General features: G+C 34.5%; 1 pseudogene; it reads left to right on the forward strand.

Moving 5' to 3' along the window:
* Positions 1-18,567, forward strand: part of LOC149206216 (uncharacterized) — a 77,110-nt pseudogene extending 58,543 nt beyond the window's left edge.
* Positions 18,568-19,264: the final 697 nt, after the last annotated feature.

The raw sequence follows: 19,264 nt of genomic DNA on the forward strand, positions 1-19,264 counted from the left end.
AGAAAGGCAAGCCAAGATAAATTTAGTTATACTACAAATTTTCTCAAATTTTAAAAGACAAAAGCAGTTTGAGTTGAGAGCTAGTCGCAGAGATAAGAGAAGCCTTCGAGGCTCGAAGGAGAATACAAATGGGGCAAATGGTAGTTGATCTAAGAAGAGGCATAGGCAGGAAAGTGAGGACACTATGAAAGGAAATGTACCACTGAGCACCCCAGAAGGAGGAACTCATATGTATGTGCATTCTTCTAGTAGACCATCCAATTCTACTTCCAGGAGGCACCTTCGTCACTCTCGTCTCCACCATCAAAGGAGGAGAGGAAAATATTATATGACAAAGGAGCTTAAGAAAAGTATACCACCCACATTTAATGGGAAATGAAGAAATAGAAATATGCAAAAGCCTATCTACTGGGCATGAGGATGTTTTTCAGAATTTAAGATTATTCTGAAAATATGAAGGCCAATATTGCCGCCTACAACTTGAAAGGTAAGGAAGATATTTAGTGGGGGGGAATTGAAAAATGTCAAACCTGGCATTTTTGAAGAACTAACTTAGAATGAATTTCAAAAACTATTTAGAAACCAATATTTGTTAGAAATATACTATGACAACAAGGAAAAAGCGTTCTATGAATTCAAGATGGGGAAAATGACGGATGATGAGTACGTCACTAAATTCCTAGAGTTATTGAGATATGTGCCATACCTCAAGGATGATAATGCCAAATTCCAAAGGTTCATTAGTGGATTTCATATGACCTTTAGGGAAAATATCAAGTTTATGGTGCGTTTAACCTTGAACCATTCCATTATGAAGTTGAAGCACTGCTACGAGTACGAAAAGTGTAGGTGAGAAACTAAAGTGTACTTGATAGTAAAGAGAAGTAATGGAAATGGGAATAAGTCGCCCAATAAATTCACAGATAAGAAGGAAGGTATGCTCCTAACCACTATGAATCAATCTCAGCAGAGGATCAGTCCAGTTGATAAAAGGAATATGCAACAGCTAGTATCAGAGCAACGAGGAGCAGAAATAAAGGAGCCATTAAGGCATTGGACTTATGGTGAGAACCATTGGAAAACAGACTACCCACACCAAGGGAACATAGTACCTAAGATCTATAGTGCCCAAGAAGCTCGTACAATGGGGGACATAGCTCAAAGCTTACCTCTGTTTTCCTCCATCTTCTTCCTTCATCCTGTAAACCCATTTATTCTGCAATGTTGTTTTACCTACAAGCAACCTGACTAAGTCCTAAGTCTGGTTATGTGCTAAGGAGTCCATCTCTTCTTTCATGGCTTGCTCCCACTTCTTCCTAGTTTCTACCCGCACTGCTTCTTCATAACATTCTGATTCACCAAAATCAGTCAACAATACATGCTATAATGAAGGAGAGTATTGTTCAGGGGGTCTACTTATCTTGGTAGATCTTCTAACACCACTTTCAGGTGTTTGAGGTGCTTTTTTCTGTTGTGGTTGTTGTTCTGGCTATTGATCATTATGATTTTCAAGCACCATTACTTTTTCTGTGATCTCGTCAAGCATTATGTATTCTCTGTTTTCTTTTTCCTGTTTCTTTTCCTGCAGCTAATCCTTATACAAAACCTTTTCACTGAATATTACATCTCTGCTCCTAATGATTTTGTGATTTTCATAATCATATAAGCGATAACCAAAATCATTAACACCATATCCAATAAAGGTACATTTCTTTGATTTTGCCTCAAGATTTGTTCTATTTTCTTTATTAATGTGGACAAAGGCTTCACAACCAAAAGTCTTTAAAAATGAGTAGTTTACCTTTTTACCTGTCCATGCCTCCTCTGGAATACCACCATCCAAGGAACTTGAAGGCCCTCTATTTATTAGATAAACAGCAGTATCTACAGCATCTACCCAAAATTGTAAAGGCAATCCTGCATGCAATCTCATGCACCTTGCATGCTCCATGATTGTCCTGTTCATCCTTTCTGACACATCATTTTCTTGCGATGTCCTGGAACTGTCTTCTCTCTGTGAATTCCATTCTCTGAACAGTACCTATCAAACTCTTTGCTGCAATATTCACCTAAATTATCTGATCTGATACACTTCAAAATTTTCCCTGTCTCATTTTCAACCAAAGCTTTCCATTTCTTGAAAGTATCAAATACATCAGATTTATTTCGAATACACTAAATCCAGGTTTTTCTAGTTGCATCATCAATAAAAGTAACATAATAACGAGAGCCACCAAGAGATGATCCCTGAGCATGTCCCCATACATCTGTATGCACAAGCTCTAATTTTTCACTCTTCTTTTCTTTCCCAACTCTAAGGAATCTAACTCTCTTCTGTTTTCCATAAACACAATTCTCACAGAATTTTAAATCAACATCATTCAAACCTGGCAACAAATTTCCTAAGTGAAGAATCGGCATCCCCTTCTCACTCATGTGCCCGAGCCTATGATGCCACAATGCCGTATCTTCTCCTGTAGAGGTTAAAGCATTAACAGAATTAGAAATACCATTGCATAAATACAATGTACCAACCTTTTCGCCTTTTGCTATTACCAGGGCTCCTTTGGTGACCTTCCAGGTTTTATCTGTGAAAGTAGTTACGCAACCTTCACCTCCCAACTACCCTGTTGAAATTAGATTTTTCTTCAGATCTAGAACATGCCTTACCTTCTTCAATAGCCACTGATTTCCATTTTTTTGTTTTATGAAAACTGTACCCATTCCAACGATTTTACAAGGTTTATCATCACCCAAACGGACTTGTCCAAAATCTCCTTGAACATAGTCATGAAAGTATTTCTTATCAAGTGTGGCATGGAATGAAGCCCCTGAATCTACCACCCGGGAATTAGTAATATTTTCTAATGAAAGAATCAAAGCATCTTGCAACACATCACCTGTTACATTTGCTTCATGATTAGTTTCTTGTTGTGCATCTCCTTCTTTTCCCTTTCGAGATCTACAGTCTTTCTTCAAGTGTCCTTTCTTCCCGCATTTCCAGCACACTATCCCCGATCTAGACTTGGATCTACCTTTTCTTGACTTACTGTGATATCCTGAGCTCTTTTCTCTTTCCATTTTTCTTCTCCTAGTCTCTGCAGTCAAAGCATTACCTAATGTCTCACCGGAGCTTTTCCGTCGCATTTCCTCGCTAAGGATTACACCGACAACATCATCAAACTTTAAAGTACTAGATCTAGAGACAGAGTTACTAATGGCCATAACTAAACCATTCCAACTTTCTAGCAATGAGCACAGAAATAACAGAGCCCTAACTTCATCATCAAAATTTACCCCTACAGAACTTAACTGACTTGTAACAGTATTAAAATCATTCAAATGATCTGCAGCAGATCCACCTTCTGACATCTTCATATTAAATAAACGCTTCATAAGAAATACGTTATTTGAGGCTGAGGGTTTTTCATATAGCTTGGCCAGTGCCGACATTAAACCCTGTGTTGTTGTTTCCTTTGAAATATTAAATGCTACCGGCGCCGCTAGGCACAACCGTATTGTTCCAAGTGCCTTTCTGTCGAGAATATACCATTATGTGTTTGTCATACTCGTCAGCTTATTTGTCTTTCCGCTCAATGGTAGGTACAGATCTCTCTGATACAGATAATCTTCCATCTGCATCTTCCACAGCTAGTAATTCGTGCCATTGAATTTTTCGACCCTAAACCTACCATCTTCCGCCATTACTCCCACTCGAACTAAGAACCCTTCTCTCCTACGAGTTTATCAGCCAAATAGACCTTCGGCTCTGATACTAGTTGTTAGAAAATTATATATTACGGAGCAACGGAACACATAAAATATTGTAGAAATATAAACACAGAAAACACATAAAACAAGAGAGACATAGATATACGTGGTTCACCCAGTTTGGGCTACGTCCACGGAAAAACAACCAGTCCTTCCTTTTATATTATCCAACAAACCAAAGAGATACAACCTACAACAGTTCTGCTATAACACCCTCTTCGCTCTCAATATCCTCTTTCTTCCTCACTCAGAATCCAGATATACATAGACGTGATACAATTCCCTCATATATACTGAGGGGGTTTCCTTCTAGGGCAAAAAACCCTGAATTAAACATAATTTCTACCATCAGATCATCCGCCTAATGAACGGCCCAGATTGACTAGAAATTAATAGACTTTTACAAGGCAATTTTACTTCTATTTTTAGCTTCGGGGGTGCTGCCCCTGGACCCCCCAGCCGGGGGGGATTTACCCCCCCAAACCCCCGCGGAGGGGACAAGTCCCCCCCGCGTGGAGGGGTGTACAATCTTCTTGGGGTATACATCCAGCTGAAACATTTGAATACAGAAGATAATCAGGCTCCACACCCAACATTATTCAAAGGAGTAGTTTGGATACATAATATTCAAAGAGGAGAACATGTAGCAGAAACAAAAGACAAGAGAACAAGAGCAAAATTTGGTTTGCAAGTGAAGTCGGGGAGGAAATGGATCATAGGTGGGGAAGAAATTTCCTCTTGAGTACCCATTGGTGAGAGGGTGGAGATGGTGATTCTTAGGAAATACCTAAGGGTTGCGGTGGAGGAATTATTCCCGAGAAAAATCATGGAGTGTTTCTGGATGGTTTCCTTGTTGTAGACTTGAATTTGTGGTTATGGATTCCCCAAGTTGTGTGGAGCCATGGTGTTGAGTTCTGTAGGGTGGGGATGGTGGGTCTCTATATCCCCTATGTATTTATTTTCTCATAATTCTATTGAAGGGTGGAGATGTCGAGTCTCTCAAATCCATGGTAAATTACTACTTACAATCTAGTCAAGATGGAGGTGGTGAGGCTTGCCTTTAAATTCTTTATAGTGAATGAAGATTATGTCTACCATTGAAGCAAAAGACCCCTCAATCTCTGTAATCTATCTCGAGGGTGATAGTTACAAAGAAAGAACTAGTTTTAGCTAAGGTTGGGTGGAGAGTCTTGTTCCCAAACTCAGTTTCTCGGATAAGTTTTTTTATGAATTTATGTATATATTGCAAGTTAAATTATATGAGATTTCATTTCTAGAATTGAAATGATGTGTGCACTGCATTGAGTAATGAGCCTTATTCCCATTATTTACTTAAATGAATAACGAATATTGTGATATTAAAGGGACTGGAGCAGTCTGTAAGAGTAAATCCCTTGCATAACAATAGCGGTGGACAGATGGAGTTACCTCTTATTACATTCTAATATTTATATGGAGTGTGCCCTACACAGATGTGACTCCAATCATTGCAAGGATGAGGATTTATTCCTCATTTATTTTCACTAACTTAGGACATGTAAAGGATGACTTAGGAATCGCATCCTTGCATTGTTTAATGATGTACATCTCTGTTATGTATCTCAGATAGGATTGATCCTCTAATTAGGAGCCTAAACTTTGTTGAATGATTGGTTGTTAGAACGAAATGGTGAATTCCCTATTGAAAAGGTTGGATATAGCATGGGAGCTTAGACGTGGTTGACATTTTGTCTAGAGAAGAGTAGTAGTGTGTCACTACTCATAGACAAGTTGTCTTTGAACTCGTCGAAAGTGTTGCATCCTTGTTCCCCTTTTTGAAGAGGCCTGCACATGAGTGGAAATCCAATTTCTTCGTCTTTGTATTCCTTTGTTTCATTCTGTAAAGTGAGCAAAAAATGGGATCCTTATCATTTTTCATCGAATGAAAACCTTCCTAACACTCCTTTTTCATTGTATGTCACCTATAATCTGAGTAAGGGAAACCTGATTGAAAGCTCAGGAGGATAGCAATTATGAGTGTGATACAAAACCCTAAAGTTACAGATGGGAATTAGTATTATGTCTAGGTGGAGATGAAACCACCCAAGTCACACCATGGCTTGAATCCTTGGGTTTGATCCTCTAAGACTTAAGCCGCTCATATCGGGTCAAAGTGTTGCTACTATGTCAACGATTTTCATTGCAGATGCAATAGGGTTTCCTTATCCTTAGTACAAATTTAAAGGAAGAAAGTGATAAAGGATCGAAGTAGGGAAGGACCTTATAGAAGTATCCTTAGCCCTTTTATTTATCCCTTGTTACCAAGGGCAGGATCAAGATTGTAGAGGAAGGTCAGGTCGGGGATCTTACCAATTGCACCGTGAAAAGAGGGAAAGGTTGGATCGAACTCCCGACTAGTAGGGACGACAATAGCCGTGGTCGGGGATCACGGTGAAGTGTGGAAAATGAGAAACTGAGACAACCAATGACTTGAAGTCAAGGTTGGGGCCAATCACTCTGAACAACCCTAGTACAGACCTTGAATCTAACTTGTGTGTTGGGCTCGTGCTTCGAGGTCTACCTTGATTAGTGGCCATTTTCCTATTTCCATGTGGAAATGGAGGAATGAAAAGTGAGACCACCAATATGCCACATGGAAAGGTGGAAAGATGTGTCATACAATTAGCCAAGAGTCGAAAGGTGTCATAACTTCTAATCCAAAAATCGGATTGCAATGAAATTTTATAGCTTCGAAATCATCTTGATGAGATGGATATAATGGTGTTGCCAATTGGGGATTTAAATATGAATGCAAGATAAAAAAATCAGACCTAATTTCCATCAAGTCACCATGGATCTTGGGTCTCTATAGTGACCACCTCCCTTTAACTGGTGTCTCGTAAGGTTTAGGAGGGGGTGTGTTACATACATATTTTCATAATATGTCAAAGATAACTAACTTTAAAATTCACTATTAAGGAAATATAGGTACGGTCAAAGATGACCATAAGAGCAGTAAATAAAACTTATAAATGTTTCAATTTGGATATACTTTCCCATTAACCAAGTACGTCATAGGATTAAAGCCTTTAAACAATCAAAACTTCCTCATAGGAAGTAATTCTAGAAAAACAACCTTAACAAATGTATAACTATGATTGGAAAACCTTGGTTTGTCTCTCTCGAAAACAAAAGGCATGCTCAAGAAGATAAGGAATCCAAGGCTTCAAATCATAAAACCTAGAAAATGGTACCCTAAATCTCTATAAGCAATTAGAAAGCTTAAAGTTCCCTAGTCAAGGAAAATATTTCAAAACTATTCAGAAGATATAAATACTTACGAACAAATCCTAGGGATATAAATTAGATTAGCTTAAGTATACATAGGAAAGTGTTAAAAGAGTTACAAGTAAAATATACGAAGAGTAGAAATATTATTAAGGGTTTTACCTAAATAAGAATCTAAGATACAAAACACTCATCCATGCACCTACATCACAACCAAAATTAAATTAAAAGGGTTAAATAAATATAAATTTATAACTCTCTCATAATAATAATAAAAAAACCTACGAATAATAAAAACTAAAGATAGGATAGAAATGTAAATCTTGTAGAAACCCTATCTCATAACTGAGGAAAAAATGAATACAAGGATACATAAAGATTTATGTATACATTCTTTTGTAGAGTTAAATCCCTAGTTAGAAAAGAACATAGTCTTATGCAATTAAATTCAAAACAAAGATAAATTACATGGCCACACTCATACATTTGCATGAGTGGCTGAGACCTATGTTTAGGCTTGAAATGGTTAAAAGAAACACAATATCAAGATATACCCTAAAAGTTAGGGTTTATATCATGAAAACCCTAAATTTTATTAATGACGGGACAAAGAAAATATGTAATTGTATGCCATGTAAAGTTTAAGATTACAACAAAACCCTAGCCATGAATAAAACCTATTATGAAAGAAAAAAGGAAGGAAACCACTCATATCTTTTTAAATTACCTAAAAACAAGCAAGTCATTCTGAAAAGAAACGAGAACGCAATTTTCCCAGATGTTAAAAGGCCAAGTCGAGAATAATGTCATCCCAATAATCTTAAAAATACCTACAAATAAACTCTAGATTTAAAACCCTAATAATATTAATTTGGTAAAACATTAACAATGGAAGAATCAAACAAATATAGTCATAGGAATTATCATTAACGAAAATAATTGCAAGAACAACATTATTCCACCAATGATAAGGAATCTCTCAAACAAAAAAATGAAACCATGCAAATTGTCCCATGACGAACACGCTAAGTTAGTGAATGGAACCTATATAGGTTAAAAACCCCTAAAGGCACCTGCACAAAAACATGAAAAAAAAAATGAGTGTCTCCAAAAGGAAATCAACCATAAAGTATATAAAACAAGATGCAAAACCCTCTGTCTAAAACTAAAAGGAAACACAATTACCTCCGATGAACTTCATATGGTTTTGTCCTGGAAAGTCACCGAAAGGAGGTTTGTAAACCTAGGGCTCTCATTTTGATACAAATTCCATAACAATAAGGAGTGGAGTAAGCTAGTTGCAGAGTGGCAGAGCTATGTTTGAAAACCTTTGAATGAAGGAATAGATAAACGACAATCAAGATAATCATTAACATGAAATGAAACCCTAACTCTATGTGCATCGTTGATCTAATGAGGAGTAGTATCCATCATTGAAGGTGGGGTTCGTATGAACCATCGTGGCATTACCATGGAGAGAAAAGTATGTGTTAATGTGGGCCATGTATTGGGAACATTCTGGAATGATTTGTAAGGGATATTATATATATATATATATATCAACACTGACAAAAATCTATATAAATCTATATAGTTATAAAAGCTATAAGCCATTGTAAACAATATTAAGTCGAACCATCAAATTTAACACCAGGAGGGAAAAAACATTATAAAATAGTTTTGTATATATATATAGTTGAAAATGAAACAAAATAGGTCAAGGGTTGATCAATATGGAGAGTAAAGGTTTGACTCTAACATATAATCCATTGGCATATGATATTCGATGGACAAACCCCTTTTTTTCCATGATATGGAACATAGGGTTAATGGAAATTAATATAAAACAAGATATTAATAAGAGAAGCAAATGTATATGACATAATAAAAGACCAAAGACCGTAGATAGGACATTTTTCACATTTATCAAACAGTTAGAGAAAACATTTTAGTGACATGATAATTTGTGTATAATGAGAATACAATAGTATGTCTTTGAATTAAAAATGTAATCAAAATAGTATACTTCTAAAACAAGGTATAATTCTAGGAGAAATACCTTGTACTCCAACATCAAGATAAAAGATATAGTTCTTTGCAAAATGATTTCTATAAAATATTTCAAAGTAATATCTAATCACAATCTCTTAAAATATGATCATGGTAGAGTATGAAAAGGAGTAATTATACTTGTTTGATTCATATAATTCTTTTTTTGTAATGAGGGACGTAAATTAGGGGTGTGTTACAAGTGGTATCAGAGTTGTAGGTTACAATATTGGGCCTTTTATGGGTCCTACACGCAATATTGTTTTATGTACAAAATATATATAATCAAGCTAAAGGATTTGAATAATGGTTGAAGGTAATATGGACAAACTTTTGTAGGGTCACCTAGGGAAGGTGAGAACAATAATATTGAATTGGAAATGTTGGGAGGAGAAACTAGTAATATAAATAAACATGAATATGAGATACTACAAGTAGTCCGTAGCTTGAAGGAATATTTAGATAGTACCAAATCCAATCAAGAAAAAATGTCCAAAGCTAAGGATGAACAAGAGGATATTAATGGTTACATGCTTAAAATATTGGAAGGAAATAGAGGTAGTAGGAAAGGTGGAGGAACTCATAAGAAAAGATATAGAAGTGAATATACTAACATAATTGAGTCCATAACTTCTTTCAAAAGTCAGACACGTGAGTTTGATGAAAGGGAGGAACAAAATATGGTATTAGTACCTATATCTCCGAAAATAAAAGGACTACATCTCAGTTGCAAGGATAATTAAAAAATACCAAAGCTCCAAACTTTGATGGAGAATTTGAAGAAGGAGCCGAAATATGGATTCTGAATATGTCAAAGTATTTCAAGGTCTACAATTATCTAAGAAACTTGAAGGCTATATTGGCTACATATCAAATAAATGGTAAAGAAACCTTATGGTGTGAGGAAAACAATTCCATAAAGAGAATTAGAAGCAAAAATACGGCATGGAAACTATTTTAAAAAGAATTTAAAAGGAATTATTTAATAGAAATATACTTTGATGAGGAGGTGAGAGAGGTCCATGAGCTAATATTAGGATAATCAATTATGGATGAATTGTAAACAAATTCATGAGCTTGTTGAGATATGTACCATACTTGAAAGAAGAAAAGGAAAAAATAAAAAGGTTCATTAGTTTCCTACTTTTTTCATACAGGGAGAGAATTGAGTTATACAATCCAAAAACCATGGATGATACTATAAGAAATGAAAAATTGTGTTTCAACTAGAACAAATAGAAGAGTGACAATTCCAAAGGTTGGATGGCCAAGAAAAATGAAAAGTTTAATGCTAAGAAAATGGAGTTTAATAAACCTTCCTTTTTCCAACACCTTTAGAAGTGATCAAGGAGGAAAATATAGTAGAAGTGTAAATCAGTTAAAAATTTGAGGATAAAAGAGTGGCCAAGGAGTAGGAGTAGGAAATAGGATTTTTGGTGAATTAACGATGCCACCAATTAAAGTGTTGGGGTTTCAATGAGAACTGTGTATGGAGGGATTGTCCTTGTCCAAAGAATCCTATGAGCAAAAAAGTAACAATAAACAAAATGCAGGAAGCTTCTATCATTAATGATATTGATTGAAATATTCCAAGGACTAGTGCAGCATTGGATGGGAGACAAGTAGATCACTAGCCCAATAAGGTGGAAATCCAAGGTAAACATTTTGAGAAAAATGTGTAAAACTTGACCCTGGTTCTACTTTAAGGTATATTTCCCCTGATGCAATTGAACAATGTAGAATTAAAAATTAAAATAAGAGTAATCCTTGGTTAGGACAGTCAACCACAAGAGTTAAAATAAGTAAATATTGTTCATTAGATTTGAATGCAATAAACACTAAATTAAATTTGAGCATTCTACCTTTGGGTTTTTATAATGTTCTTGTTGGTATGGAAAGGTTAGAACCACACAGTGTAATTATAAATTGTTTAGAGAAGTATTTTATCTACATTAATGACGAAGGTGATATTTGTACAGTGGAAGCAATTCCAAGAGACGTTTCAGGAAGCAAATTTCTACCTTCCAATTGAAGAAATGTGCTTGGAAGGGATGTCAAATTTTGTATTCCAAATTGAAGACCTTTCTAGTAGTAAACAAAAACCATATTTAGAGGATTATCCTATGTTGGAACAATATAAGGATGTATTTCCTAAAGAAATACCAGGACTTCCTCCAAGGAGGGATATGGACTTCACCATTGATCTCATTCTTGGAGTAGTAATAGTATCAAAAACCCCATATAGAATGAACATTCCTAAGTTAATGGATTTAAAAATTCAGTTAAAAGAACTACTAGATAAAAAGTATATAAGACCTAGTGTATCACCTTAGGGTGAACCAGTCTTATTTGTTAAGAAAGAAAGATGGAACTCTTAGACTTTGTATAGATTACAGACAACTCAACAAAATGACCATAAAAAACAAGTATCCTTTGCCCTAGATTGATAACTTGTTTGACAAATTCAGGGGAGTTTCAATTTTATTAGAAGTTGATTTAAGATATGGATACCATTAGGTTAGGATCAAGGATGAGGATATTTAAAAAACAACATGTAGGACAAGATATGGACATTATGAATTTGTGGTACTTCCATTTGGACTTACTAATGCACCAACCACTTCTGTGTGCCTGATGAATAATGTTCTTAGCCCTTTTCTGGAAAAATGTGTCATTGTATTCATAGATGGAATTTCAGTTTACTCAAAGGGTGTTGGGAACGGGTCCCCTGGGGGTCAATTTTGGGGTTAAACACCCAAGTTTTGGGGGCAGAAGGCATGAATTTTGTGTAAAGAGACATAAAGTCTTTGCATTTTGTGGTCGCGGAGCACGAAGATGTCTAAAAGTAAAAGGGTTTTTCGTGCTAGATAAGTTGTGTCGGTTTTGGAGATCTACCCATAGTTCGCGGACCATGGGATTATATAAAAAGGGAAGTCTTAGAAGATCTAAGAGAAAAATAGTAAGGAAGTTAGAAGACATGAGTCACTAGTAAGTTTGGGTAAGCTAAGAGCGAGAGTCTTAGCGTAGGAAGAGGCTCTGCAGCGGAGTGCGCAGAGGCCTAAGGTGGAAGTCCGCAGCTGAGTGAACGAACCCTTGCAGCTGTGTGCAAAGGGAAGATAAATTCTATACTGGAAATTCGAATCATAAAAAAAGAGAAGTATTCTGGAATCATTATGTTTTATGTCTCTGATTATTGCATCCGATTATGATATGTTAAGTTTTGTGTTTACATTATAATGTTAAATTGATGTGCGAATGTATTTGTTTCTATCTTTTATTTGAACGCAAGTAATAATATAGGTTTACGCGAGGGTGATCTTAATTGCATGATAAAGTTGGCTAACCACTAAGAAAATTAGGAAACAAGACAGTAACCTAGTTACAAAGGTGCGTAAGTGCCTGAATCATTGTTTAGGGTTACGCAAAGGACAGTCGGATGCCTTCGCGGAGGTTCTAAAAGATGAAAGAGGAAATACATCGATAAGCCCTAAAGGCTTATCGATCTGCGTGAAGGCAAGGATTAAGGTAGAAAACTGACATCACAACCATCTTAGGGTGTGGAAACTTGGTTCCTTCGTCTCCCCATACTGCTTTCACATGTGTTTGAGCTTCAACAAAGTTACCGATCAAACAAGAACTATTACCACAAAACGAGAACTCTAGCCAAAAATCCCCAAAAGAACATGAAAAAGCAAGCTGAAAACGAAAAGTGTTGATGTTGGAATAACATTTTTTTGGGTAAATTTTCAACAATTTTTAAAATGGTAGTAAAAACCAATTTTTTTGTGCAAAAGGCACACTGAAAACAAAAAGTGTTCATGCTGGAATAACGTCTTTTTTTTCCAAGGTAAATTTTCAACATTTTTTAATGATGACGTTAAATATAAAATATCATGACTCTGAAAAACTTTAAAGTTCCAATGATTTTCAAACATGGAATTAAAGATAAAATATCATGTCTTTGAAAAGCCTTAAAATTCCAACGATTTTTAGGCATGACATTAAATATAAAATATCACGTCTTTGAAAAACCATAAAATTCCAACAATTTTCAGTCATGGTGCTAAAGAAAAAATACTTATAACTATTTTCAACCATAGCATTAAAGATAAAATATCATGACTTAGAAAAACATTAAAATCTTGACAATTTTTCAACCATGGAATTAAAACCAAAGATTATGACTACAAAAAAACCTTAAGTTTTCAAAATATTTCAAGCATGACATTATGGAAAACTTTTATGACTAAAAAAACTTTAAAAATGAACACCTAAATGAAAGAGTCATTATACTAAGAGTAATTTCTTTTTTAAATGTTAAATGTATAGCAATTCTAAAATCTTAGCCTAAGACAACTTGACAAATTGCGACAAAAATTTAAAAATCAAGACAACATGACACATCGCAACAAAAATTTAAAAAGCAATCATCAAATTGAAACGCAGTGTAGGTGAACTCAACCCATTGTAATGAAAACTTAAAGACCAACCATGAAATTGACACATTGTAGGGAAAGAGTCAATTCATTATAACGAAAACTTTAAAATTAATTACAAAAAAAAAAATTGAAAAAACCACAAAATTGAAAAAAAATGAAAATATTAAAAATAAATAATTAAATAATTAAAAAAAAACAAAACAAAACAAAAAATTAAAAATGTTGCCCCGTGCAGCCTAGGTCAATTCTCGGAATCAAATTAGGTTTCCCAAGGCACAAAAATTGTGTCACGGGTAGCATAGGTCAATTCTGGGAATCGACCTAGGCAGCCCAGGCAAACAAAATATTTTTTTTAATTTAAATTTTTAAATTTAATTTTTTTAATAATTTAATTTTTTTTATGTTAAATTTTTTTAATAATTAAAAAAAAAACCTAAATTATGTGTTCTTTGTAATATATATATATATATATATATATATATATATATATATATATATATATATATATATATATATAGATATATATATATATATATATATAGTTTTTACAAGTTAATTTTGTTTTTTTTACATTTTATGTTTTTCTTGCCTTTGTTATATATATTTTTATATTTGATTTTTTGGGGTCATATTGTTTATTTTTTTTATGTTTTATTACCAACATGAAAATCACCAAAGTTTAAAAGAAAATTATCCACATGAAAATTTAAGTGTAAAAAATAAGCCCTCTAAACAAAAAGAGTTGATGTTGCATGAGAACTTTTCGAAATCAACATTAAAATCACTAACATTTAAAAAAAAATATTCATACTTGATACATAAAAAAATAAGTGTCAAAAATAAGCCCTCTAAAAAAATGGGTTGGTGTTGCATCAACACTTTTCAAAATCAGCATGAAAATCACTAACATTTAAAAAAATGTTCATACTTGACACTTAAAGTGTCAAAAATATGTTCCAAAAAGAAAGGTGTATTTGAATAACCACTTTTTAAAATTGGGTGTTTTTTTGCTACCTCAAAAAAATGGGTAATATGTGATTTTCTCGTTTGATCGGTAACTATGTTCTTCATCTCTTCTTCTAATATTATGCTTCTTTGGACATTAATATGCCTTATGCCCCTCTACTCCACATCTATAGTAAGTAATAATGTACTTAACCTTTCCTCTTATAAATCTTCTTCTACTTCCAGTACCATTTTCTCCTTTATTTCCTTGGCCATTGGTGAATTCATTTTCCTTTCATTTCCTCTAGTAGTACTTTCTCTGCCTTTTCCTCTAGGTCCTTTTGCACAAAATTTTGGTTATGCTTTTTTACCATATTCTCTTCCACCTTCAAAGAAACTTGATAGGCTTCATCGACATTCTAAAAAAAATGTATGCTTATCTCATCTTGAATTTCATGCTCCAATCCATTTATGTACCTTTCCACTCTATAGTATTCTAGTTCTTCAATCCCTAACTTTGGTGATAATTTTAAAATTTCCTCAGTGTAATCTTAGATAGTCAACTATTTATATCCTAAGTCATGTAATCGATTACATGAAATCTATTGGTAATGAGTAGCTATGAATTTCTCCTTGATTTCACTCACCATGTTCCTCCATGTTGTAATATTCTCTTGATGGTTGTTTACGCTATCCTTTTGTAACATATCCTACCAAAGTGAAACATGTCCATTCAACTTGATTATGGAAAATTGAACATGATTTGGGTTTTGAACATTTTGATACTCGAGGTGCCTTTCGAGCTCCCCTATCTAATCAATGAGATTATTGGCCTTTAATCTCCCATCACAGCATGGAACTTTCACCCTTGCACTCCCTTTTTCTTTCAAAAAGGATATCAAACATATTATTGTAACACGGCATATGATAATATGATAAATACATCAGTGATAGAAAAATACACAAGATTAATATTCAAAACTCCATTTTCTCCATCTCCACGCTCTCTGGTTAAGATGTTGATTGAAACATGCTTTTTCTACCTTCTGCAATACCTGCAAACTACTTCATATCTTATGCATAATATCCCTTGCAGATTGCACACTCTTCTCTTCTCTCACACTCACTCAATCAACAATGCAACCAACCAAAACTCCTCAAAGAAATATCTATTATATAATTAACTTCAATGTTTAAAGCAATAATTACAATCAGAGTAATGGAAAGCTAATCATCTTTGTTCACACACTCTAGATTGATCTTTTATTTTGATATTTCTCATCCTTGACTCAATATTCCACTATCTTCATTGAATGAGAGAGATATTTCCACTTTAACTGCCTTCCAGAAGTTGGTTAAAATTTTCCGACCTTTTATCAAAAGCCTTGAACAAAAACCATTAGAAAAACCAATAAAAATATTTGAAGTGTGCACATAATCTGGAGATTTCACCTCCAGGATGTATACATGACTTTCTTGAAGGAAAGTAGCATATGTGTGCTACTTTTCCACACAAGAATAGAGTTTGTATCACAATCTTAAATTTCCCCAATCTGTTCAGCTCCAAACTTCCAGAACATGTTCATGCTAGTCTTCACTCACCTCCTGAGTCTATAGGACCTCTATAAACACATATCAAGTCTTTGATGATCATAACATATTCTCCAATCATATTCAACCTCCCTATGCAGGTATGAGGACATCATCATATGCACCTCATAAGCCTTCACCTTTCAATTTGAAGCTCATATTCAGGGTATGGACATGCAACTTTGAGACATTGTTTCAAACATAGGAGACCACACAATATACCTATATATAGCATAGAAATAATGATTACAAGGCTAAAACACTCCTAAGCACTTTTTGACATCAATGGAAACATTATAATGCCAACAAGGGTACATATGAGCTCTACCCAAGATATCAACAACATATTACAAGGCATCCATGACATCAATATAACATAGAAGCAACAACACATATGCATCATGACTCTTCTATTATGTAGAATATGATCCCTTAAACAAACATTGGGCCAGCAATAATCTTCATGGGTGTTGTAAAATTTCTTCTACCTCCTTTCCACATGTAAGAAGTTATAAATTGGTCCAATGAATCACAATTAACTGATGACAATGACAGAAATGCACATACAAGGCTTCATAAGCAAATAAAGGGATTTATCGTGACTGACAAGACTCTTTCACTACTAAAAACAATGGCTCTCGTGACCCTATTCAGACTCATAAGCATCATATCGAAAATCAATCTCCTAACTAATAGCATATGAAAAATAAATAAACATCACAAGGCTTATACTATAGTATACATATACTACTTCTCAGTAAATCATGACTCTAACTCAAACACTCATCATTACAAGTAGACTCAGCAATTACAATGACACTAGTGCAAGCCCCATTAGTTAACATAATAGTCAAACACATACAAGGCATTAATGAGCTTTAATGTGAGCTATCTTCCATATATGACTTGCACTACTAACAAAAATTAATTCCTACAACAACAAATTGTGTTAATACCCTAACATTGAACTCTTCCATACAACACACTATAGTATCCACACACCATTCCATCACTTTTATCCTCATTCAATGAGCACAGTTTCCTCTTCCTATCGCTCTACAACCATGCACTTGATCTTTCTTCCAGCACACTTTGATTCACATTTGGTTTTGGCCTATTGTGCATATATTCTAATCCACTACACTTCATTTTCATTGCTCTTTGTCATAATCTTTGCACATAACCTTCAATTCAATGCACTGTCAATATATGCGCACAAGATCTTTCTATGTGTTCCCCTCATTTGATCACATTATGTGCACTCCATTTTCATTATGTCTGTGCTCTAATCATTTCTACATATCTCATTCGATCCAACCTCTTTGACTCTTTGTGTACTCAACTAAACAACTACATTAAGCCACATAGCCATCACGCTCTATAGCAAAGTGAACTATGTCATACAATATGTTAGCAACCAGGTCTTATTTAGAGTCTAACCTGTGTGCATTTCATTTTGTTGGTAAATAAAACCATAACACTCAACACTTTATACCACATGCATAGGTGCAAGAAATATTTTCTTTCTATGTCATCATTCTCAAACCATGGGCTATAGGGAAGATTGCATCAACTTTCACACAGCATATCAAATGTGCATGGGTTTGAATTGTTAAACCATATTCAGTCACGTATTTATACTATATGAATAGCTTCATAAACAAAGGGTTAAAATTGTACAAATTATGTCAAGCAGAAGGATCGTGACCCTGTCACTCCACAACATCGCACTCTTATAGCATCAAACTTTCTGTCACAAAAATATTTGTGCATTTTTTTATCTAAATTATGTAATATTATGAACACACTAGACTATATTTTATAGGAAGTAGATAAGGGTTGGATCACTGATCTCTTTAGTTGGATGACGTCAGTCAACAATCAAGGAGCACCTAGATTCACAATAGTCATTGAAGCACCACTAGAAACTACATATAAACACACTACAATAGAAAAGGAAAAAGTGTATTGCTTTTGTTGAGAAAAAGGGGAATATTAGAGTTCTCAAGGTGGTGACCATATGTGGTTCCCTTAGGGAGGCTTCTTACAATTGTGGCCTTATTCGTCCTGCCATTGAAATAACTGAGTCAATTCTAGGCATGCGGATAGAGTTGATATACATCAACAATCTTCCCTTTTTGAACTCTGATCATGAAGTGGATGGTTGTTTTATAGATGTTGTGGAGAGCTTCACAAAAATGATATTTGATGTCGATTGTATACTCTTTTCTAATCTAGAGTATAACTATTATGTCACTTATTCCTTGAATAATGCTATAGATTAGCATCTAGATCTCCCAATGTGATAGTGGGAAAACCTGCAGCCATAATGAGTGTAGTTGGATATCTTAGTGCTGCAAGATCTTAGTATCACTTGACGAAAATTGGGGCCTACCTTGATTTTCACTTCATCAACAAGCCAGAGTTATTTGTAAATGGATATCGGGCTCCTCAAAAATTCAATGAAGATGGGAAACTTATTGATAAATCCATAAGAGCTCCATAACAAGATGAACAACATTATCATCCTCATAAGTTTCCTTGAGACTAATTATGTTAGGGTTATCAGGAAAATTCTTCTCGATTTGCACTTCACACCTCACATCCTTGACATCTACAGTCGTCATAAGCTTTTTTTAAAATAGATTTACATGCCAAGACCTACCTGGTCTCCCTGTTGTTGCACAGGTATGAATTTATGAAACAAAAGAAAAAAAGAATATGAATTCATCTTACCTGATCACTAGATGATCATCCATGATTGTGAAACCCTTCCCAGAATTTCACAACTCTCCACTCTTCAAAATAATGTTCGTAACCAATCAAAAAGTATGTGAATTCTTTGAAATTGATCCCAAGGACTACATTATTCCATACACATAGTTTCACATATAACCGATATGCATAGATATATAGAGCCATCGCACACGCATACAATGTGATTTTTTTAATATTCACACACATAAATTGAGCAAGTTACAATGTTATTTCCATAGAAACAAATACTTCATCACATCAGACATATTATTGAGCTCTATCTCTACATATGCACATAACACTTTTACTCTAGCCATCGCACTCTACAGAACCCGCACACTCCATGCAGTAAGATTTCATTATCAACTTCTCCACTGGATTTTTCCATGATTGTAATGTTATACCACTAACATTCAATTCTCCAAATGTATACATTCTAATCAAAA

This window comes from Pinus tabuliformis, chromosome 1_2 (genome assembly GCF_031772625.1).
Source record: "Pinus tabuliformis cultivar Carrire ecotype Pingquan chromosome 1_2, CPIR1, whole genome shotgun sequence".
NCBI classification, from domain to species: Eukaryota; Viridiplantae; Streptophyta; class Pinopsida; order Pinales; family Pinaceae; genus Pinus; species Pinus tabuliformis.